Source organism: Rousettus aegyptiacus, unplaced genomic scaffold, assembly GCF_014176215.1.
Source record: "Rousettus aegyptiacus isolate mRouAeg1 unplaced genomic scaffold, mRouAeg1.p scaffold_m13_p_8, whole genome shotgun sequence".
NCBI classification, from domain to species: domain Eukaryota; kingdom Metazoa; phylum Chordata; class Mammalia; order Chiroptera; family Pteropodidae; genus Rousettus; species Rousettus aegyptiacus.
The window spans coordinates 76,360,091-76,385,654 of record NW_023416311.1 but is presented as its reverse complement, the minus strand read 5'-3'; the positions used below and the strand labels follow the sequence as shown (position 1 = coordinate 76,385,654).

At 33.8% G+C, this 25,564-nt stretch overlaps 1 protein-coding gene across 1 annotated transcript in view; it reads right to left on the bottom strand.

Moving 5' to 3' along the window:
• The window catches only part of HTR1A (5-hydroxytryptamine receptor 1A), a 400,825-nt gene that overhangs the window by 145,947 nt on the left and 229,314 nt on the right, over positions 1-25,564 (bottom strand). The window contains exon 7 of the mRNA XM_036225644.1: positions 416-491. The gene's annotated coding sequence lies outside the window, so the exon portion shown is untranslated. The remainder of the gene's footprint in view (positions 1-415; positions 492-25,564) is intronic.

Genomic DNA, 25,564 nt, shown 5'->3' with positions numbered 1-25,564 from the left:
GAGGAGGAGGGGAAGGAGCTAGACAGGACAAGCTACTTCTTTTCATACCCGTACGTCTAATCAGAAAACAATGTTTACTAGGAGGCATCCAATAAACTTCCAATAACCTTGGAAACTACTGTGTCATAGGGCCAACCCTATCTGCAAAAACAAGTGTAAGGCTATATCCGTCAAGCTCAGTGTAGAAAATAGAAGACTTTCTAGGTATTTTAAGAAGAAAAGGATTTAATATGGGGACTTATATCCTTTATGGGACAAAATCACTGGAAAGACTTGAGGAATGAGTTTTAATCTGGATCCAACTGATTCCTAGAACTATTTAACTGAATTTACACACCAAGGCTATGAAGTAGCACAATCAGGAAACTGGGGATATGTGAAGATACTACTGTTTACAGAGTTTAGGAAAACCCACCTGAGGTGTGACCCCGTGATTAGGAAGTCAGAATCAGAAGACTCCTGGGAACATGGCAACACAGGCCAGAGCAGTGCTAGGTACAAAAGGAAAAAAAGTATTCAAGTGAGTAATTACTATTCAGAAGACTTGCTGCAAAAGGGGTTGGGGAATGCAAAAGTCAATTGAGATTAACTAAACATACCACATCATGAGTCTTCTTCTGTGGTTAAACACATTGCATTTCTATAAATATCAAGGTCCTGTAAGTAAGAGAAAAGTTGGGAGCAACCGCTATCAGAAAACTAATGAATGCTACTGGCCTCAACCCTCTTTTCAAGACACCTGTGAGAGAGTTCAGTTCTCAAAGTGTAGGGGATGCTATTGCAAGTCCCCAATTTCCTCTTCATCAAAATTCTTCACCTAGGAAGTTTCTAGACCTTTTTCGACTTGTTTCAAAGTTTACAACCATAGGTCTCTGGCTAGGCCTCAATAATGAACATAGGTAAGAGTGACAAAAAGAGAAGACTAGAAAGGAATGAGGGGTATGCCAATAAAATTTTGTTTTTATCATTAGATATAAAATAAAAATCATTTTTTTCTGACTTAAGGATCAAATAGATCAGAGTGATGATCATTTTTGTTCTTATTCAAAAGAGATCAATTGCATTGTTGCTAAATTTTGTCTTGGAAAGAAAATCTACAATTAAATTTATTCCAAGTCTAAAATGATGTATGATATATATTAAAACATATATGATGTTGACTCATTCATGGAAGCATTAGATTTTAGTCCTTGTGATATGTCTTAGACAATAATAGATGCTGAAATTTAGTTGCTTCTTACAGAGTAAAACAAGCAAGTAAAGCTCATACTGTTTCTTTTGTAATTTCCAGTTAGATAGTTTAATATAACTCTACCTTATTATAAGGCACTGAAATTCTGCCTATAGATTCAGTGAAAAGGAGATATTATTTCTGAAGGTGAACAACACTAACAGGTTATGAAAACCCCACTCTTATTCTGATTCTAACAAAAGCAAGAAAGAGCTTGGTGACACACACAAAGAAAAGCTTTTATAATACATCTCTCACTCTTAGAATGTCATATTCAGTGGTTTGTTTTATTCCGTAATAAGGACATCAAGTGAAATGTAATGAAAAATATATAGATTTAGGATAAATGATATTACATTATATAAGATGAAATTATTAAGCATTCTGGAAGACCTCCTTGAACCATTCGTAAGTTTATTCAGGGCAAAACTGAATTTTTTAGGGACATGAATAAGATATAACAAAATAATAATTTGGAATTTAAGAGCAAATATCAAGTAAACCGTACTAGTTTTCTATGGGAACTAGAATTAGTTCCCATAATGCCATTGAAATAAGAAGATCAGCCATAAGGTGTTTTTTTTTTTAAATATTTTATTATTAGTTTCAACTATACAATACATTGATTAGACATTTATATAGTTTATAAAACGATACCCTGATTACTTCATCTTCTCTCTGGCTCTATACATATTCATTAGATTACTATTGACTGTATTCCCTTTGCCATGCTCCCCATCCCTATGACCATGTATCAACTACTAATTTGTACTGCTTTAACCCTTCACTCCATCATCCCAGCCCCTCAATGCCCATCCCCTCTGGCCATCACTAGATTGTCCTCCATCTTCGTGAGTCTATTTTCAATCAATTTGTTCTTATTTTTCCTTAGATTCTGCATATAAGTGAAATCATATGGTATTTATCTTTCTCTGTCTATTTCACTCAGCATAATAACCTCTAGGTCTATCCATGTCATTGCAAATGGTAGGATTTTTTTTTTAATGACTGAGTAATATTCCATTGTATGTATGAACCATAACTTTAGCCAATTGTCTGTTGATAGGCATTTAGGCTGCTTTCATATCTTGGCGATTGTAAATAGTGCTGTCATGAAAATAGGTAGCAAGGCAACAGAAAATGGTTGATCAGAGACACAGATCCTTCCACTGAATTTTGAAGAATGTTTGTAGTCAAAAATGGGGGAGGGGAAGGCATAGTATGTCTGTGCATTTGTGTGAATGTGTGTGTGTGTGTGTGTGCATGCACATGCATATCTGTTGTGAAGCAGGAGAAATGATGGAAAAGTGAAAAAAAAGATAATATGAGGTGATTAAGGAGGGACTTTCTGAAGTTTATAGCTAAGTTTTTGACTAGGAAATGAGTCTGGGAATTCATGAGTTAATATTACTATGCACTAAAGCTTTGCACTCCTAACACATATTAGATACTGCTATTTTTGATAAGGAAGGCATCTGAGTTTAACATAATTAGACTTTTAGTTTTCCAAAGGCAAAATCTATCTTAAAGACTACAATGATTTTCTGTGAAAAGGAAAAAGAATATTTTGAAATGAGGTCTCATGTCATTTCTGGTAACCTTGGAGCTTAAATAGTTTACATTTCTTTGCTCTAAAGTTTCTGAAAGAAATATTTGGAAAAAAAATATAGATGTATTTTTTCTAACATTTTTTCTTTAAAGATTACCTGTATTTCACAATAATAGAATTCATCTTCAGTTATTTCTCCTAAAGGAATTATTTTCTTTCTCAAATACATATTTTCTTTTCAGAATCTTCTAGTCCAAAATGCTACCATTCTAATCTTTCCAAAACATATTTTAAATGTAAATGGACTATGTAATCCCATTAACAACAAGAAACTACATGGGATATAAAAGAGGCTCACTAGTTATACTTATATAAAATGAAAAAAGGTACATTACCACAGAATATACCAACATTAAAAGATCAAATAAAGATAATGAATAATTTTATTAAAAAATTTGAAAATTTTGGTGAAATGGACAAATTCCTACAAATATACACACAGGTTACCAAAACAAAATTTAAAAACCTGAATAAAATTTAAATTATTCTAAATTAAAATATTAAATATGTAGTCATTGTGATATATATCTTTCAATATGAAAATTGATTTCAATTGTGTTTCAGTTATATCTGGATTGAATAGTTTTTCAAATAAAAAAGTAGAGATTAATATTATATAGAGTGTTAGGAGGGTCAGAGACAATAAATCTTCTGTGTTAACACTCTCTTCACCACCATATTTAGACTTAATTATGAGAATTCTTTGCTAGTATATTACATTTAGAAAATGATGGTCTAACTCTTAACACTAACTGACATAGTTCTTAGAAGCTGATTTCTTTTATTTATATCTTTGCAGTTGGAAGCTGATCCTTATATCAATCTGAATGGACTGTCCAGAAACCTTGATTCTGACACCTCCTTAAAATGACGTGACCGTGAATTCATCACTGCCAGTGTCCTATCTAAATATATCCTTCTCCGCCCATTCCGAATATTTGAGATATTGATGCTGACCTTACGATTCTCAAGCTCATCATATCAACTTTGAAGGTTAGACTTGAAATTGGGTTGACATGAGAAAACTACCTTCCCCATCAAGTCTCCATTATCCAACATCGACTTTCCCATCTTGAAGAATCTGACCTCTTGACATACACTTTATTCTTAGGCTCTTGATTATAATTTTATAGGGTCAAAGCCCAATAGGGCTTTCCTGATCAGATGAATGAGAAACCAGTTATAGAGACTCAGCTAAGAAGTAGCTTCTGTCAGGATCAGCACGCCAAAGTGGGAAGTAAAAATATCAAAGCAAAATTGAAGAGTAAGTTAACAGGAGGAAAAGGAAAAACTATAGCTCTAAGACTAAAGAAGATTTTGGACAAATGGAAAGCTTAAAATATAAAGTCCTGAATTAAACAGGAGGCATCACTGATAGTTTTTCAGAACCCTAACAGTTGACGTTGAAAAGTCTTAGCTAAGTTTCTGTCTTTGGTTTGCTACAAGACACAATTGCATTTTTAAACCTCCCTTTTCTACTTCACTACAGTATAACTCCACAGTTTTATTGTAAGTATCATTGCTACTTGAGATTGTGGTATTTATAGTTTTACAACATTTTTACAGCCTATTTATTTTACTGATTTTGGTCTTCCTTATGTGTTTGATGTTTTACTTTTCATTTGTTTTAGCAGCACACATTTAATTTTATTAGTTTTCATATTTTTCACCAAGGGTAACAACTCAAAGATTCAATTACTTTTTGCTTGAATGAGTTACCCAAAATTTCCATTTCATTGATCTTTTAAATACATTTATTTTTAGACCTAACCTTAAAAAGAAAAAAAAATATATTCCTTAAAGCAACCATAAAAAGAATGCCAATTTTTAAAGGAATTTTCAAACTTACTACAAGAGTAATAGTTAAAAAAAGAGTAAGAGTAAAATAAAATAACCTTACAATTTTGACCATCAGGTAAAAGGTAACTTTATATAATTGTATAAATTAAGGGGTATAATGATGATATAGTTGGAATATAACTCAGCAAATCAAATAGACCCTTGCCTTTAAATGTTTCTTCCTACAAGTTAACTTGATAGACTTACATAGAGCAATGGATTAATGCATACATAAAACAAAACTAAACACTGAGCTCATAATCAATACAATGTGAGGATGAAAAGGAAGGAATGCATTGATAAAATGTCATTTACGAAGAATCAACTAAACTTCCATTGGATAAGATGTCTGACATGCTTCTCCTTTAGAAGTCATTAAATGCTAAGCCAAATGTTTCTTGTATTTAGGACCTGGTCTAATCTTTGACCTCTAAATTACATTCAACAAAAGGTTTAAGGTATAATTAATTAAAACATTATTTTAAAATGAAATTACACAATGACATTCAAGATATCTAGCAAGACTATCTTTTATAAGATAGACAATCCCTCTAGGCACTTTGTCATATTTATTTCTACCTTTTATTCTAGGAATCACCTCTACTTTTCTAAAGCAGAAATCCTAGAAACTAACAATGTGATTAAGAAATAGAGAAAAGGGGATTAATGAGAAATCCTGCAGACTCTAAAGTAAAGATGGTGGTTTAAAAACACATCTAGCCATTCTACACTAATAAATACCACTAAAATAATTATTATGAAGAACAGTAATTTTAAAGAAATAAGTCCACAAAAACAGAAAAAATGAAAGATAAACCACAGCAAAAACTTTCAGGGGAAAGCAGATAGATGGTAATAACTGACAACAGACGTAAGAAATCTGAGTGTTTAGCTAGCAGTGAGAAACTCCTAAATGATTCACATTATTCTTTTGAAAATGAGGGTAAAGACTGGGCTAACATATGGAGGAATGACTAGATTCCTTGATCTAGTAACTGAAGCACCCAATCTCCACTAAGAAAACAAGACTTTGAAATGGGAGGCCCCAGGTGTACCTCAGGTGCAAAAGGATTTTAGTAAGCATTGCTTAGTGAATGTTGAAATCCTTCAACACCCTTCTTTTACATGTTCCACAAAATTAACACAGCCAGGCTTACCCTCTGAGATTAGAAAAGATGCCTCTTGTGAACTGATAGACAAGAATGAAAGAACTAAAGATACTTCAAGAAGCATCTAGTATAATGATCCAAAGAAAAAACACTAAAACACTGAGGCCTGCATATGGCAAGCCCTACCAGGTGCATAGTGTTTCCAATAAGCTTTTTATTTTTTCACTTTTAAATATAAATAGAAAAGCAAAGATCATTAGATAGAATGAAACAGCTCTAACTTGGAAATTAAATAATAAGCAAACAAACAAAAATGCAATATGGATGCAAGATTAAGAAAAGGGAAAGAGGAATAATGTCAGTCAAAATGGCAGATTGGATCGTTCTAAGGGTTCATTACTTGACCTAAACATTAAAAATAAAAAGGGAGTAAAAACAGAATAAACTTTGTTCGAACTCCAAAAAATAGTCAAAGGTTTAGAGCAAATGAACAAATGCTGAATCAAGAATAAGGTAACTTGAAAATGGTAGGAAACCTTTGCAGTATTTTTACTCATACTTCCGCTTTCTCCCTGGCCTGCATTTCCAGGGTCCAACCTTGGTCCCAGGTTTCAGAGAATGCAGAACAGAATCTATTTTCTATTCTGGAGAATGTTTTTTGTGCACTTGAGAATATGTGTTCTGCCACTGTTGGGTGAAATATTTTGTATTTATCTGTGAGTTCCATTGAAAGTTTAAAGTTTAATTCAAGTCCAATGTTTCTTTATTACTTTTCTGACAGACCAAGTATATTAATGTAATTTTATTCTCATTTAAAAGGGGGAAGCATTGTTCTGTTGTGTAAAGCATGTTCTGTTGCTGACTGTCCTGTATCCTTTCTAAAAACTACCATGAAACAAAAAACTGCCATTAAGACATATTTCAAATTCTGATCTTATTCATCGTTGCTTGCAAGTCAAAGGTGAACTTTAAAAGGAAGAAAGGAAAACCTTGAAGCTAGTCAGGCTGTTGGTCTGGTTCTGGTCAGAACACACCCAGAGTCACAATGCCTGAATAAGGGTCACTTTGCTTTCAGTTGACATTTTAAAATAAAAATGCATAACTAGAATTTGAAATATCACATATAAAAAAACATATTCTGAAATTGATGTTCTATTTCACTTGGCATCTTTCTGTTTGTTTTATTTGTGAAAAGAAAATATAAATTTTCCTTGGTACTATAATTTGAATAGTGTATGAAATAATAAGTAAACATAATAAATTTAAAAATAATAATACCAAAATGAACTGGATATTTGTGGTGAAGAGTTGGATAGGGATTTTTCTCATATGTTGAAAATATTGGCTTTATCTCTTCTATATGCCTAAATGCTCATTTTGTACTAAATTGTGAAATGTATTTATCAATTGTAAGGGGGAGTTAAAAGCTCCCTGAAAGTATAAAATATATAGAATAAATTAACTAAAGAAAAAAATTCCCATACTACTCAAAGCCATCTATAAGATTCAGGTCAATGCAATCTCTAATGAAATTATAATGACATATTTTTATAGTAGAAACAAAATCCTGAAATTCATATAAAACTACTAAAGACCCAGAATAGCCAAAGTAATCTTGAGAGAAAGAACAAAACTGAAAGCATCACACTTTCTGATCTTAAAATACACTACAAACCTACAGTAAACAAAACAGTATGGTAACGGCACAAAGACAGACATATAGCTCAATGAAAAAGAATAATAAGCCTGGAAATAAACTCATGCATATATAGTTATTCAATCTTCAACAAGGGTTCAAAGAACACACAATGGGCAAAGAATAGTCTCTTCCATAAGTGGTGATGGAAAAATTGGATCTCTGTGTGCAAAAGAATGAAATTAGATCCTATCTTACACCACATAAAAAAGTCAACTAAAAATGGATTATAGAATAAACATAACACCTGGAACTATACAAATCCTATGAGAAAACATTGGGAAAAAACTTTGTGACATTGGGTTTCATAATAATTTCTTGGCTATAACATTGAAAGCACAAACAACAAAAGCAAGACAGACAAATCGAACTACATCAAACTAAAAATCTTCTGCACATCAAAGGAAACGATCAACAGTGAAAATGCAACTCATGGAATGGGAGAAAATATCTGCAAACCATATATCTAATAGGAGACTAATATCCAAAATATATAAGAAACTCATACAACTTTGTAGCCCAAAAACTAATAATCTGACTTAAAAATGAATAAAAAACCTGACATTTTTTCAAAGATACACAGATGCCCAACAGATATAAGAGCAACATCACTAATCATCAAAGAAATGCAAATCAAAACCACACTTGTTAAAATAGCTGTTATCAACAGGACAAGTAATAACAAGTGTTGGAGAGGATGTGGAGAAAAAGGAACCCTCATACACTGCTGGTGGGACTGCAAATTGGTATAGCCGCCATGGAAAACAGTAAAGAGGTTCCTTAAAGAGCTAAGAATTGATCTACTATATGATCCAGCAATCTCTATACTAGGTATTTTCCCCAGACTTGAAAACATATATCTGAAAAGATATTTGCACACCGATGTTCAGAGTAGCATTATTCACAGTGGCCAGGACATGGAGGCAACAGAAGTGTCCTACAATAGATGATTGGATAAAGAAGTTGTGGTACATATATACAATGCAATATTAGTCAGCCATAAGAAGAGATGAGTCTACAGCCATGCTACCCTGAATAAGCCTGATCCTGACTTATCAGAAACTAGGCAGGGTCAGGCCTGGTTAGTACCTGGATGGGAGATCATTCAGGAAGACCAGGTGCTGAAGCATAAAAAATAAAAAAATAAAGGACTGTAAGCTGACAAAGTACTTGCAATCTGTGAGGTCAACCAAGGGTTGCCTCGCCTATAAAATAAAAAATTTTTTTAAAAAAGAAGAGATAAAATACTATCATTTGCAACAACATGGATGGACTCTGAGATAATCACTCTAAGCAAAATAAGCCAGACAGAAAAAGTTGAAAACCACATGATATCACTTATATGTGGAATATAAACCTAAAAACAACAAACAAATAGGACAAACAGAGATTCATTGACAATAGACTAGTGGTTACCAGAGGGTGGGATAGGTAGATGGAGTAAAAGGGGTCAAATATATGGTGACAGAAAGAGATCTATGGGTGGTGAATGCCCAATGCAATGCAATAATGCCTTACTGTTGAATTGTTGAATTGTATACCTGAAACTTACCGGATTTCGTTATCCAATGTCATCATCACCATCATCATCATCATCATTCATAACTAGATAGATAGATAGATAGATAATTTATTTCTGTATTTTAAAGGTACATAAACCACTGGTGCTGTTATTATCCTTATGGAGACTATAAAAGCGTTTACTCAGGTTTTTTAAACCAAGAATTTTACCTTGGATCTCTAACCTAAATAAAGGAATAGTAGAGGTCAATAATTCCTTCACAATAATCAGCAAGAATGTTACTAAAGAAAGTGGTTTTGTTCATCTCAGTCCAGAGTTTTTGTGAAAATAAAACAATTTATAAAAACATTTTCAAAATCGCAATTTGATTATTAGTGATTCTTATGTAAATTTCTGTAGAAAAAAATTATATTTAAAAAATTTATTTGTAATAACACTATCTTAGATCTTGGCAACTAATTTGAGCTTATCATTTACGATAAGCACAAAAAGAGGAATTAAACACCCTTGAAGTCAGGTAGAATTTTAAATATTTCCTTTGCATAGGAAATGTCATCCTATTTATATTCCTGCCTAATTAGAGTTTTTTGGGAGGCTAGTACTCCAATAAGCAAGCGATTCTGACAGCCAGAAAGAGTTTGGTGTTCACCAAAATAAAACAAATACTCCTTTTTAAGGTAGGCTAAAAAAACTCAGAGAAAACTAAGTTGTTACTTTATAGCTAGATAAATAGTCATTATGTTAAGGTAGTATATACATACTTAATAGGATAAGTTCATGCATTTTCTTTAAAATTTTCAGTTTTATTAAGATGTAATTGACTTGTAACATCGTATAAGTTTATGATGTACAATGTGCTGACTTGATATATATGTATATACTGGAAAATGATTACCACATAAGATTAGTTAACACATCCATCACCTCATATAGTTATAATTTTTGTATGTGTGGTGAGCACTTTTAAGATCTATTCTGTAGCAACTTTCAAATATACAATATGGTATAGTTAACTATAGTCATCATGTTGTACATTACATCCCCAGGACTTGTTTACCTTATAACTGGAAGTTTATACCATTTGATCACCTGTACTCATTTCCGCCACCCTCCCTCTACCCCTGACAACCAATGACCAACCTACTCTGTTTCTATGAGTTTGTTTTTTTTAGATTCCACATATAAGTGAGATTATATTTTTTTCTGACTTATTCATTTAGCATAATGCCAAGTTTATTTTGTTGCAAATGGCAAGACTTTATTCTTGTTTATGGCCGAATATGGGGGTGCAGATATATCTTAAAGATAGTGATTTCATTTCCTTCAACTTTATATCCAGAAGTGAGATTGCTGAGCCACATGGTGGTTCCATTTTTAATATCTGAAGAGGCTCCATAGTGTTTTCTGTAATGGGTGTACCCACTTACTTTCATACAACAGTGTACAGTGTTCCCATTTCTCCACATCCTCATCAGCACTTATCTTTATAATAACCATTCTAACAAATGTGAGAGAATATCTCATTCTGGTTTTGATTTGCATTTCCCTAATTAGTAATAGTGAGCACCTTTTCAGGTACCTGCTGATTTTATGTACCTCTGCTCATTTTTAATCAGATCATTTTTTTAAAAATTTCTGTTGAGTCTTATGAATTCCTTACATATTTCAAATATTAATCCATTGTCAAATAAATATGTAGTTTGCAAATGTTTTCTCCTATTCCAGAGCTTGCCTTTTCATCTTGTTGACTTTACCATACAGAAGCTTGTTAGTAGAAGCTTGTTAGTTTGATGTAGTAACCTTTTTTATTTTTGCTATTATTGCTTATGTTTTTTGTGTCATATCTAAAAAAATATTTCCAAGGTCAATTTCAAGGTGGTTTTTTCCTTTTTTCTTCTAGTAGTTTTATGGTTTAAATCTTTCATTCATTTGAGTTAACATTTATGAGTGATATAAGATAGGTATCCAGTTTTGCATGTGAATATCCAGTTTATCTAACAACATTTATTGGAGAGACTATCTTCTCCTATTTTATATTCTTGGCTTTCTTGTCAAATATTAGTCGACTATATATGCATGAGTTTATCTCAGGGCTCTCAATTCTATTCCATTACACTCAGGTAAGAAAAAGAGACAAAAAGGCATACAAATCAGAAAAGAAATGTAAAACTCTTTGTTTGCAGATGACATGATCTTATATTTAGGAAATTCTAAATGTTTCACAGAAAAACCATAAGAACTAATTAACAAATTCAATAAATTTGAAGGATGCAAAATCAACAAAAAATCAGCTGTATGTCTATACTAACAAAGAATTATCTAGGGGGAAAAAAGTCCCATTTACAATAGTATTGAAAACAATAAAATACTTAGGAATAAACTTAACCAAGGAGATAGAAGATCTGTACACTTGCAAACTATTAAGATATTGATGCAAGAAACTGAAGAAGAACAAATGAAAGATACTCTGTGTTCATGCGTGGGAAGAATGAATATGTTAAAATGCCCATATACACAAAACCATTTAGAGATTCAATGCAACCTCTATCAAGATTCCAATGGTATTTTTATATAAATAGAAAAACAATCCTCAAATTCATACAGAACCACAAAAGACCCTGAATAGCCAAAGCATTCCTGAAAAAAAACAAAGCGGAAGGCATCACACTTCGTGATTTCAATACATATTGCAAAGTTATAGTAATCAAAAAGTATGATAGTGGCATAAAAACAGACACATAGACCAACAGAAAGGAATGGTAAGTTCATTCATTCTTAAAGAAAATATTTTTACAAACTGTATAAAGTCTCAGTATAATTTTGTTAGTGATTATTGGATAGCTTATTTTGGAGTATACTCATTATGAAAATCAAAACTCCCATTCTTTGTTTTTGTTTTGGTTGGGCACTATAATTTTATTAAGGTATATTTCACACAAAGATGCACAAAACCTAATAGCAGATGTCTTCTTACATGTTCATACACCCATGAGCCAACCATTCAGATCAAAATCAACAATCTTTCTATCACCCCAGGAAGACCTCGCAAGCTTTCTAATCAACAGTCTTCTCATGAAAAGTAACCATTTTTTGAATCTGTATCTTCATGGAAGTTTTGCCTGTTCTTGAACTTCATGTGAAAGGGATCTTCCATGACTGGCTATTTTTTCTCAAAATATGTTCATAAAGATGTTTTAACAAAGCATGTTATAATTTCTATTTTAAATTTGGATTTCTCTAAAAAACTAATTAGCTGGTAAGGTTGGTGAGAGGCAACATGAGAGGCATCTTCTAATTGACTGCTTTAACTACAGGGTATAGTCTCCAAGATCATGTTTACCTGATTGACTTTCATATCATAGTCAATGAATATTTATGGTTGAATAAACAGTTATCGGTTAATAGTGAATTAACAGTTAGCAGTTATCAGTTAATATCAGGGGCATCTTTGTCTCTTCTGAACCCAGTGCTATAGTTTTATTCCCTTATTCCCAAGAGTACAACATGCTTACAGCAGGCACTCAAAGTATATTTACTGAATGACTAAATCACTGGCAAATTTAAGGACATTTTAGTATTGTTCTCCCTAGCCTTCCATATCTTGAGGCTATTATAAAACCAGAGTCTTGTGCTCAAAAATGGATTTGGCAGACCATAAGACATTTGTCCAGTGAATTAAAAACTATGTTCAATAAATCAGGTAGAGCAAAGTGAGTAGTGATCTCCTCGTGTCTTCCACCTCCCCTGCGATGTGACTGACTTTACTGCCTGAACAAAGTGCACAGAGAATTAAAAAGGGAGCAAGATTAGTACCAGGTATTAGGTATCAGAGAGAATGGAAGTTAAGTTTAGTGGAAAAAGCTGTAGACAGAAAGTTGGACTGTGAGTGCTTGCTGAGATTGCATTGTAGCCTGGCTTTCTGATTTCAAATCAATTGCCTCAACTATTTAGTAGTTTTCAACTGCTCTGCAAAACTCATAGCCTCATAGACACATGGTAAGAATCAATAGAAACCTCTTTAATATAGAAGAAATAAAACTTTAAATTTGAATTTCATTAACATTCTGAATGTATCTTTTTAATCTTATCTTGTAGGTTGGGTCACAATGACTTTACTAAGATTTTTGCTGTTGAAAATCTAGTTTTAATGTATAAGGGGTTTTACGGGTTAAAATGTTTTTGTTTTGTCTTGTGAAATCCAAGCGTATCTTAAAGAATTGGTGAATTACCCTCCTTATTCTTTCATTCACTGCTCTGAGTTTTAGTTCGTGGGAAATGGTCTTTAGCAAAATTATATATGCTGCAACGTACTGATTGGAAACATTTTAAACTCAATAAAAACAGCAGCTCCTGCACAATACCATCTATGCCTTCTCAGGTGTAGACCATGTACTGATGATGCTCACTAAGAAACCTGGTTGGATTTAAGAGACAAAGGTGGATTCAAAACATTTTCAACAGAAAGCAAGACAAAACCCAAAGAGTGGCTGCATTGGGATTGATTTGCTATAATTTTCTTACACAGAGAGGTGAGTATAAATGCGCATAAAATACTTTTGACTTACTGATTGAAAATTTATTATTTGGCTTGATCTGTACTCACCTCTAAGTCCCAAAGTCATGCTCGAAAAATGACTTGGCCTCAGAATGTTTAGAAGAGAGAAGCTGCACATGCTACAAGCCATTTTTGGACTTACAGAGTTGCAGAATAGGTAACATGGTCTGTTTTGTCAGGGTTGACTTCAAGTCTCATCCTAGAGAGCTGAGAACATCTCTCCTTCCCAAGTACTGTTTTTGTGTTCCTATCCTTCATTGAGTTTTTACCCTACTGAATCCAGATATGATTCTCATTTTGTTATACTTTAGCAAAGATGGGATAATTGACATGTTCAGGGGAATGTAGAATGCTATTTTCTTTCTTTTTAAAACCCAAGGCTATGCAGTGCTGATTGTTCTATGTGAGAGATGTCTCCTGATTGCTGTGGTGCCAAGGGTGAAGACAGCAGGGAATGCTTTTACAGACCTTAAGGTGAGATTTTCTTTTTGTACGTCCTCTACTTGCCTCCATACCCACTGATAAATGCACACTACTTTCTCCCTCAAGGGAGGATTAGGGTCATTTATAATTCGTTATACATTTTTTTTCTTACATACAACTGTCCATTACTTGAAATCACAAAGGAAGACTTATTCCTCAACATTTTTACTGTGTATAGTACCTATTTTGGGTTTCGAAGCACATTGTTCTGGGTGCTCCTGTAAAATTATCTGTTTCCATCTAAGGCCACACACAGTATGGCCTGCTATAACATAGGCCTATTTTAGCAAAAATGAATTGTAATGACATTTCGGCTTTTCTTCCTGCTTTTCTTGAGAAATATATAATGGTAGATTGGACAAATAATATTTATGTGTCCTTGCATGATATCTCTTTTTGTTTAACTTTCAAGAATGTGAGAAGCATTCCGTATATTATAAAGGAAGAAATCATATTAGGTAAAAGATAAACTATGTCAAATATGCTGTAATGGACATTAAGGTGGTTAGCAGTAGCTGATTCTCTCCTTTCAGCTATATAATAGAATTAACCACCGCTCTGAACTCAGCTGTGACTTTCTTTGGCCAACAATGCGTGTGGAAAGGATATGTGTAACTTCTGAACAAAAGCTTTAAGAGTTATTTTGTGCCTTGTCACTTCCTCTTTTTCTTCTCTAAAAGCAACATGCAATGTCCCAGAGTAGCTGCTCTGTCAATAGGGTCCTGAAATGAGGATGAGGTAGAACATAGCTCTTGGCAAACTTTAACAGGCATGCAGTGTGAGTGAAAATTCAGCCTTGGTTACTTTTAGTGTCTGAGATTCAGTTTCCTTGTTTTCATCAATTCACTGCAATAATTGCTCACTTTCAACTTTCTTCAAATACCTTCTCTGAATCCTAAGAAAATTGACAGGTGTGTTCAGATTTTCAGATGATTTTGCATTGACTTTAAATATGAACCCAGAACCAACTAGTGGCCAAGTCAAGAGGCCTGAATGAGGGAGAAGCAAAGCTTCTGACTGAGATTTTGCTGACAGCCAGTATTATTCTCCAGGTATAAAAGTGAAGCCATTTTGGATGTTGTAGTCATAGCCACAACTGAACTCATGTGAAACCCTAGCTGATACTACATAGAACAGAACTTCTCAAAGAAGTGTAGGCTGATTTCCTAACTCTCAGGATCATGAACACATGAAAAGTTGCTATTTTAGCCCACTATTTTGTTTTTAAATGTTTTTATCATGGTTAAATCTATATGACAAAATTTAACATTTTAACCTTTAAGTATACAAGTCAATCGCAGAAATTTTGTGCGACCATAATCAGAATCTATTTGAAAATCTTTTGCAAATCCTAAACTCTATTTCACCCTCTCCCCAGCCCCTGGTAATCTCTAATCTACTTTTGTCTCTAGAATTCACCTTAGACATTTCTTATAAGAGTCATATAATATTTCCCCTTTTGTATCTGGCTTATTTTATTTCACATAGTTTTCAAGGTTCATCTATGTTGTAGCATGTATCAGGACTTCGTTCTTTTTTATGTTGGGATTATATATATATATATATATATATATATACACACACACACACACACACACATATATGTATATATATGTATGTATATATACACATATATGTATATATATGTGTACAATCTCCATACATATCTATACACACACCAGATTGCATTTCTCCATTCATCTGTGAACACTGGGTTGTTTACACCTTTTGGCTATTGGGAATAATAATGCAATTAACATTGGCACCTATCATTTTCAGTCTCTGTTTTCAATTCTTGTTAGTATATAATTTGGAGTAGAATTGCTGGACCACATGGTAATTTATATTTAACTTCTTGAAGAACTGCTACACTAGTTTTCCACACTAGCTGTAATATTTTGCATTTCCCCTAAGCCACTAATTTGGGGGGTACTTTAATCCACTGCAATAAATAATAAAACAAGTACTACATTTATCAACACTGCTACTACTACCTTAGAAACTTCTGAGGACACCATTAAAAATCCTAGAATTAGTTTCCTAATTATATGAAAGTTTTCTATATGAAAGTTCTGAAACTATATGGAAGTTCTAAACTCAATAAGAGTATCTATAGGTTTTTATCAAATACCACTAAGAATATTTGAAGCAAATCATTTGTAGATGATATCTGCTGTTAATAGTCTAGTTAATCTAAGTACCACACATTGATTATATTATCATATTATCTGGTACTAAATTTGGCCTTGTAGTATTTGATACCCTGCATGAATCTTCCATTTTTCCTATTTATTCACCTAGTACTGTACTGTTCTCACAGTTCCTTAATATAACAATTTCATGATTTTTAAAGTTTTCCTGGTTTCAGGTAGGAGGAAAAGGGGGAAAAGCAGTAGAAAGAAGAGTAATTAATGCTGTAAAAGATTTATTTCCCTGATTAATATAGAAAGGGCTCGATAAGTTTGTGGATGTTGAATAATATAATATCTTTGAAGAGTCACAATACACAGTAGCATATTAAGTATTCCAGGAGTTATATAGGGAAAAAAATGTTTACCTTTATTTTTACCCACTGTTTGCCAAAAATTTTATGACCATGAAATTCTATTTTCACAGAACTCTGTTAACATGCCAGGGAATATACGTTTGCTTCTCTAGGGTAGGTCAATATCAGAATTTTTCATTCTTTTTGGAAATTTCTCCCTAAAATATCATTTACAAATACTCAAGCTGGTTTATAATACAATCAGAAATTGGACTTAAGATACCAAAAACCTTGTGCTCTACAGTAGGCCTGATGTTTCTAGCAATATTAAGAGCTAAACGGTTATTAGGCAAGTTGATGTCGATTAGTACCTCGCAGGTTAAAAGCAAACTGCTTGCAGTATGTATCTCTCTCAGGTGTTCGTGGCTGGGACAAAAGGAGGAAAGGAACGTGCATGGCTGGGGACAGGGAGAGTGGGGATTGGGGACGGAGGTGTGGTTAGAACAGCAGAGTTACTCTAACGCAGTGAGCGGTTTTAAACTTTTAATGCATGTAGAAGCGTCTTCCAAATCTCGAGACCCAGGCCACATTCCTAACCAATTAAATCAGAAGCTCTGGTTAAATGTATGTCTTAAAGCTCCACAGTGAATAGTAATGGGCAGCCAAGGCTAAGAACCACTTTTCTAAAGCAATTAGGATAATGGAAGAAACATAAAGTCACATACAAACATTCTGTCTTTAGGAGATAATGCCAGATCCCCGTGTTAGATACCAAGGATATTTTAGAAAGGTCTTTTACCTGTCTGTATAATTCATGCCAATTTGTTATCAATATGATTACTCTTCTCCGTAGGCATTGGTAAACTTGCTCATCTTTATGCCTTATAAGCAAAAGGGACAGCAGAGAGGTTCTCCAATTTTTACACATGCAGTTTTCACATGGAGAGCTTCTTTACTTAACTGCTACACTCAGGGAGGGAGAATTCTTGATTTTTAGACCATTTGGTATTTTGAATACTTTGAAAATAAGCAAAAAGGAATTTCAGAACAACAAAAGGCCTCCAGAAGAGTTAAAGGATGATTCTGCTATTGTTTTGTTAGCCCAAATATTACTTATGTTCTATCCTATAAAATTCTATATTTTCCCACAGTAAAGTTGCACTTGTTTTTAAAAATTGTCATTGCAATCAATTAATAAGCAAGCATCCAGTAATTATACAAATAATGTTATAATGTATGTATATGTCTAGACATATATGTATAATGTACATGTATTAGCACACTGATTTCACCCTCTTTCTGTGAGATTGCTTCTTTGAATCTGAAAGTATAAGGCCACACCAGTCCCAACTCATATTTTGGGGAGCTAAATAAGAAAGTTTTTTCATCAACTGGGTATTAGAAAAAAAATATTAAGGTCTTTTTACATTTTTAGAAGATTTGGAAGAAAGTAATCAGATTTATTCAAAAGTCTATTTTATAACAGACCGAGAAATACATAATACCATATCCTCTTTAAGCACTAGATTAGGTTTGAGTAGCATGTGTTAAATGCTAAACAAAATTTATAAGATTAAAATATTAACATTCAGCAACACAAATTTGTATAGAAAAATCACTTACTATGCGCAATCTATCAATGTCAACATCTGAAAACTCATATTTAGTAGGAAATAGTGGTTAAGAATGGTAACTTTCAAGTCCGAATGCACAGGTTTGTTTCCTGACTCAGCAAGATATTTAACTCCTGACTGTCTCTCTCTTCTCACCTATTAAATGAATATAATAATAAGACCTATCTCATGGTATTATTATAAGAATGCAATAAGTATATATATATTGATACATTATATATATATTATATAACACACATAATCATACATTATATATTATATGTAAGTGTGGGTATATATATATATAATTTAGTATTTGTTGAATAGTAAGAACTCAACACATGATAGCTATATTAGTATTATCACTAAACTTGCATGTTCATTAGCTATAATAATCATTTTGAAAACTAAGTTCAGATACACTTTGGAAAAATATACCACAACCTTTTATAGGGTAGATGTTTTCACAGATGACTTGGGGCCATCACAGCTCTCCACCTCCCCATGTACTCAAAGCTGTATAGGCTGTAGAGCAGGACTGCAGGTGTCTCCCAGGAACAGATGGGAAGCAGTATGTGGTCAGAGACAGTCACTCTCTTTGGGATGGTCTAGACTGGTCTGTCAATGTGTCCAGAACTGTTAGGTATGGAACAATGAGTATGTATAAAATGGTCAGCAGTGCTTCTGACCATATGCCTGGAGTACGAAGTTCATGGCTGTGTATGGCTGCTGTGTCCAGAGTCAGGCTTTCTGAGATTTTCTTGAATGTTAGATCATTATTAAGCTATTACCAAACTCAGATGAGCACTGGTCTGTGTGACTTACCTGGTCTCTGAGTCTAAGCTGATCAGTGTGGCTAAGGTCACACACTATACAACGAGGCCAGTCTCTCTGGGTTTTGCTCATACCTTTGTATTCCTCTTGCAGTCATTTCTGGGGACTCTGGAAGAATGAAAAGTACAAATGGGGCTCTTCTGGGACCAAATCTCCAACACCCTAGCAATCACCTTCAGCCTAGCTGCTTGCCTAAGGAAACGATGTTTGCTCCATTTTAACTGCAGCTGCATCCCCCTTATTCCCAGAGGGAGAAGACAGGAAGGGAATGAGCTATCAGGTCCCTGGCTGAGTCTGAGCAGGTATATATCCTTACATAGTCTGGGAAAATTAATTTTCTGCCAGTGTGAACAGGATATAAAGAGAGAGGCAAGAAAAAACAAAATCAATCAAAATTATTTATATTCAGGTCTGCTAAAGGGAAAGTTAAACTAGTTCTCCTCCTTGTACCTAGAAGCACCAAATGATTGTGCCTGTGGCACTTACCAAGACATCCAGAAAATTCTCACTGATAGGAAAAAATAATCATTGGCTCTTCCATCAGAGAATATAACCAATATGGCTCTGATTGGCTTTTTCTGTTTTTCTTATTTTAATGTCCGTTGTTTAAAGGAATAATTCTTATAGCAAAATGAAGTACTGTGGTGTCCTCTTATACAAGTCATGGGAGAGGGCTCAGGGTCACAGGAAACCCTAGATCATGAAGGACAGAGGGACGAGAACAAGAAATAAGGAAAGATTGATTTACTGTGAATAAGGATATAAGTCAAATAATTCAGATAATGCCTGAAAATAAGGTGTTCAGAGAAAGCTTTCACTGGAGACAAGGTGAAAGTCAGAGAGGAAGTCTGAGATTTCGATTTGTGGAAAAACTCCCTAGATGACTGGGAAGATTTAATCACCGAGAATTCTTCCCCCTACATTATCACAAAATTGCACTGCTTTAGTATTTTACCAACCTTTTTTTTTTTTTGAAATTTACAATACATGAGCTGAGCAGTTTTGGTCTCCTCTTCAATGCTTCTATAGCCCTCTAGTTCAGAAATTATCACGTCTGAGAGTGTAATTATCTATTTAACGTGTATCTCTTCTTCCTTTGCTCCAGTATACACATGGTGCACATTCAGGTACTCATTCATATATATATATACACATATATATGTATATGTGTATACATATTAAGGCACAAGAGCCCTGAGTCCAAAAAACAAATAATTTATTAATCGGTGGATACACTGAGGGATACACGTATGCCAGGATCTGCAGTGACATATAGCACAGTACAGGACAATGGAAGGGTGGGCCAAAGCAACCCTGGGCACGCTGTCGGTGGCTGGTCCTGAATTCACCATGAGGATATGGAGAAAAATGAACCAAAGTTCATACCACAAGGAGACCAGTGTGTCTCAAACTTCTGTACCCAACTACCGCAGATGACTGAACATTCACTAGATAACCCCAAGGCCTTGGGGGAGCCTGTGAATTTGCCGCAAGTGAGAAATTTCTCAGAAGTCTCCACTTTGAGCTTACAATTGATGTGAATTGAGTGTATTATTTCAAAGTGCCCATATACATATATGCATATAGGTGAATATATATATATATACACACACATACATATACATATGTGCATATATATGTGTATATATATGTGCATATATGTATATGGTGATTTTTATTAAAAAAAAAAAAAGAGTGTTGCCACCAGACCTTTTAGGAATGAGAGTCCATTCCCAGTAGAGGCTTTTGAAAGCATCTTCTAACAAGTTCTGCTTAGCTCTGGCCCAGCGAAAACATGTAGCCCCATTTAGGGAAGCAAGATGCACTGAAATGTTGTTTTTATCCAAACTAAGATGTGGTAAGGAGGTTATGGAGAAGGCACTAGCCCAGGGTCATATCTTTTGTAAGCAGTCTGCTTGTACTTGAGGCCTGCTTCGAAATGACATTTGCTCTGAGTAGGACATCTAAGAGGCTCACTGGAAGACAGAAGTAGGCCAGCATATCTGCTCATAGACCTGAGGTGTATGAGACAGATCTGATCCTTCCATCGCTCCACCCAAGTCACCCTCTGGATGGCACACCACCTCACCGGAGAGTGCATGGAGGCACTTCCAGAGCCGTAATTCCACCTGTTCCTTTCCCATGCCGGAGGCCCCGGGGCTTCTTCCTAAGGCCTCTGTTCCTCCCTGCCTTCTTCATCTGAAATCAGACAACTGGACTGGACCAGACACCTCCACCTCCTTCACCTTTGTGCCTGGGATGGCCGTAATGGTCCTATTATATGCATTTAAAATGAAAAATGTTGAACCTCAGAGAGGTGATCACACAGCTAATAAGTGACTGAGTCAGATCAGACCCAACGCTGTCTGAAGTCTTTTGAAAGCGACCTCTTTCCACCAGTTTCAGGCTGCCGTTTGTTTTTTCCTCTAGAGGGTTGGTTGCGTGGATGGGGCGATGCAAGGATGGGCCAAAGCATATCTGAATATGCTGTCTGTGGCTTTTCCTGAATAACCATGACGATATAGATAGGAATGGGACATAGTTTGTACCCGAATTTGCTCAAGGATCCTCAAACTTTTGTACTCAACTACCATAGACTAGCCATCTTTTTAAGTTTTTGACTATTCCTGTGTTAGGCTTAGACAATATTATATGTTACATTTTATCATTAAAAATATTCATTTTATCTCACTTTTTAATATCTCCCTCCAATTTTGATATTTATCTTAAAATTGCTTTTTCTTACAACCAGGTAATAGTTACGTGCAGTACCTTTTCAAAATACTAAATCTCTAATTTTTCTTAATGGTAAAAATAAATTTGCATGCACAAACATGTCTGTTTTATTTATGGACAAAAGTGGCATATGAATAAGACCTCTTTCTAAATACTTTTTTTTATAACTAACATGTAAATATTCTAAATGACAAGACTAAACAGCACAACATACTTTGTACTTTCTAGTATTCTGTATTTCTATAATTTTTATTTATTTCAATGTAGTATAATGATTGGTTTACTTTCTGTCTCCTCTTTAGATGGTGCTCCTTAAAGGCAGAAACTATGAACTAATCCTATGCCTATGTTATGTGACCACAGTATATGCCCAGTGAATTTTAGCTTTTGGTGAAGTTTACAGGGTGGACTTTCAAATTTTGGAAAACCAAAATAAGATTCCACTAAAAATTTTTCTCTCTTTTTTTTTTTTTTATATTGCTTATCATCAAGCTCTTTCTGAGTTTATTTTTAATATCTCATTTCCTTTTTCCTACTAACTCAGTGTTTCTACCATAGTGTTGAGCTTAACCAGGACTGTCTTGTATGGCTGACTCTGAGACATATTAAGCTATATTATTCACATAAGAGTTCCAAAGTGCTTCATTTGATGTGGTAAGCAAAATCCTCTTTGATATTCACAGCAGTCATTTCTCACAAATGAAAGCTTTTTCATCAGCATATATTGTACTGATTTTCGAATTACAAAGATGAGATTTGAACACCACCAGCTGAGAAGGGATTTGGGTTTTTTTGTTTTGCGTATGTTTAGCATTGCCTCCTTATCCTCATTTCCCTGGTTTTTTTTTTTTTTTTTTTACCATTTCATATTTACTTTCCGATTTCTTCTTTTTCATAATTTCATGAGTGTGCATTCACAGTCTCATCACCACATTCCGAAAGGACATAAAGGAATTTTTATACTCAACTTACTTAAAAGGTTGGAGAAATCGCTTTTGAATAGCAAAAAAATAAAAATAAAAGAGTATTTATTGATGATCACTTTAACTCCTCATTTTATTTGCAAAGTATCACCATCTAAGAACGAATTACTTGAAGGAAGGAAAGTTTGTGTATGTTTGTGATTTCTTTAAATCAAAGTTGAATTTTTTAGATCGGCCAACTGGTCCTACTATGTCTTTTAGATTTGCTTTTTGAAATAGTATCATACTATAGTTTATTCAGAATTGCAGGTACACATACCATACTTGGGACAAATAAGATGACTTATATGTATATGGAATCTTTAATGATACTTCTCGGAAAAGACTTCAGAGGGAAGCTTTAGAAAGTTACTGGTGAGCACAGGAATGAGATGTTGTCTTCAACTCAGTGTTGAACCAGGACAGAGGGAACAAGTAAGCAACTGTTTTCGTGAAACAGGACTTTAAAAGGATATCAAAAGAATACTCACAAGAATTTTAAAGTCAACTTTACATTTTTCAAATTTGATAAAATATCAAAAATTTCAAATATTTTTAAAATATCAAATATTTTAAAAATTTCTCCTCACAATCACCTCCATTTTTTTCCTAAAGCACCTTGTACAATTTTAGTATTTCAATAAATTATTGTGTTTTATTTTTCAGGAGAGTTAATTTTTTAAAGCTTGTAATGAACTTATTCTCTGAAAAGTAAATTGCTTTCTTAAGTACAGATCTCTTAGGCTGTGTCAAAACAGTTAGATAATTTTCTTTAGCAGATATTTTCATATGAGCTTGAACCATATGAAAGTGCCCTTTTCCAAGTTAAAAAAAAAAACAGTTAAATATTGGCAACTTCATGTGGTTCAACATAGTGTGTGAGTGTGTGTGTGTTATTTTAGATTGTATGTTTTAATACAATGCTGATTAAAACATCATAAAGGTCAATAATTATGTCAAAGAATATCTACCACCTAAAAAAGTGGTTCTTCATATTTAAAAACATTACTTGAAAACTTATTAGAAATTAAATAACTACACCATGTAAGTTTCTCTGAATGTTTAGTTATATGTATACTCATATATCTTAATTATAATAACAAAGGCCAGATCTGCTGATAAACCTCAGAAATTTTGCCAGAAGAAGTAATCTTATTAAAAACATATGATAAAAAAAAAAAAAACTTTTGGTAATATGTTCCTAATAGGCAAATAAAGTGTTTGTGCATGCATATAAATGGCACTTATTTCTTAGTCGGGCTTAGAATTCTTTTTGCTACACATACAAATATGACTATTGTGATTTTTTTCTTTAGTTGCAACTTTATATCACATTTTTATGAATTCATTTGTCATATGAATTTCCTTTCCTCAATCTTCGTTACTGGGAACACAAAAATCCTCAGAGACAGACGAGGGCAGAAAAAGAAAACAGAAAAAAAGGTAGGCAATCTGCTGAATGAATGGATATTGAAGGGTCAAAGGTCTATTTTAAAAAGTTTGCTAATTATTAGTAGTAGTGTTAGTAATAATTATGATAAATAACCAGAGTGATCATATTTAAATCTCATATATCTCACGGAAGCTGAATATTTTAAATTGAATTTTAATTCTTCCCAGATCACTCTGAAAGACTGTAAGCCAGGACTCTCAGAAAACAAAACACCATTGCTTACCCTGTGTTGATAAATCACGATGGAGTTGTGACAACCTGCTTATTTGAAACTGTTTTGCAAGGTGAAAGCACAAACAAGGACTTTATGTAAATGTCCTAGAAATCATTCCATAATTTTAAAGTAAATTTTACTTCAGGAAGCATTTCTAAAAATATTATAAACTTATAATAACATTCGTTTTAGATTCTCTTCCACATCTGCTGTTGATGGTTTCTGATGAGTGATGACTTATAAGGCATCTTGCTCTCTGAGAAGCTAGAGCCATTCACCTTATGCACTCAAATCTGATCTTACTGAAGCTGAAAACTGAAACCTAACGTTTTCTGTCAGAGGTTGTACAGAGTGATTGCTTACTAATATATTATCACCAACATGAAAGAATAGAAGTCAAAAAAGGGTACACAAGTCCTCCTTATGAAGTATATACACATTTTTCTGAGATTTTTAAAATCCCTGTTTACTAAAAAAAGTACACCCTTTTATGATGTCTCTATTAATCTATTCATTGATCAAATGTTTGCCCCTAGGTCCCATTCTACATCCAGACTTTATGGAGATTAAGAACTATTGTTTCAGACCCTGATCCTCACTTAAGTGTCTCATACAAAATTACTCAATAAGAATCTTTTATCAGACAAAAAGAGGTGACATGACAACAAGGTAGGCACCATGTGTATCTCAGGTCTTTCTTTCATTTACTATCAAAATAAGATAAGCATCACATTTCATTGCATACCCTGTATAATGTCTAGTGCCATCCCTTTTAGCAAAACTCTCTGACATCTTAGGATCTTATGATCATTTCTTGTTTCAAATTCTCATCTCCACTAAATTCACATTATCTGCTCTCTCTTGCTGTAGGTCAAAAACTGAATGTGGCATTCAAACATTATATATGGCCTCTGTTATTTAGATTATTTATTTAAAAATCAGGAAATTTTTAATACCAAAACCGTAGGATTATTTTGAAAAGTCATAATAAATATTCACAGAACCCTTATCCCCCAAGGCAATAATCTGCTAGAGTTGATAAATCTCCTTCCCAGTGACATGTCTTCTCTCCAGGTCACCACTGTCCCTTATCCTGTCTGCTGCAGGTTTCATCCATTTTCATTACCTCCCTGAATCACAGAAGAAGATGAGTTTACAAGCAAATATGACATATGTTCAATGCTTTAACAGCCAATGTGTGATTTGTCATATTCTCTTCCTTC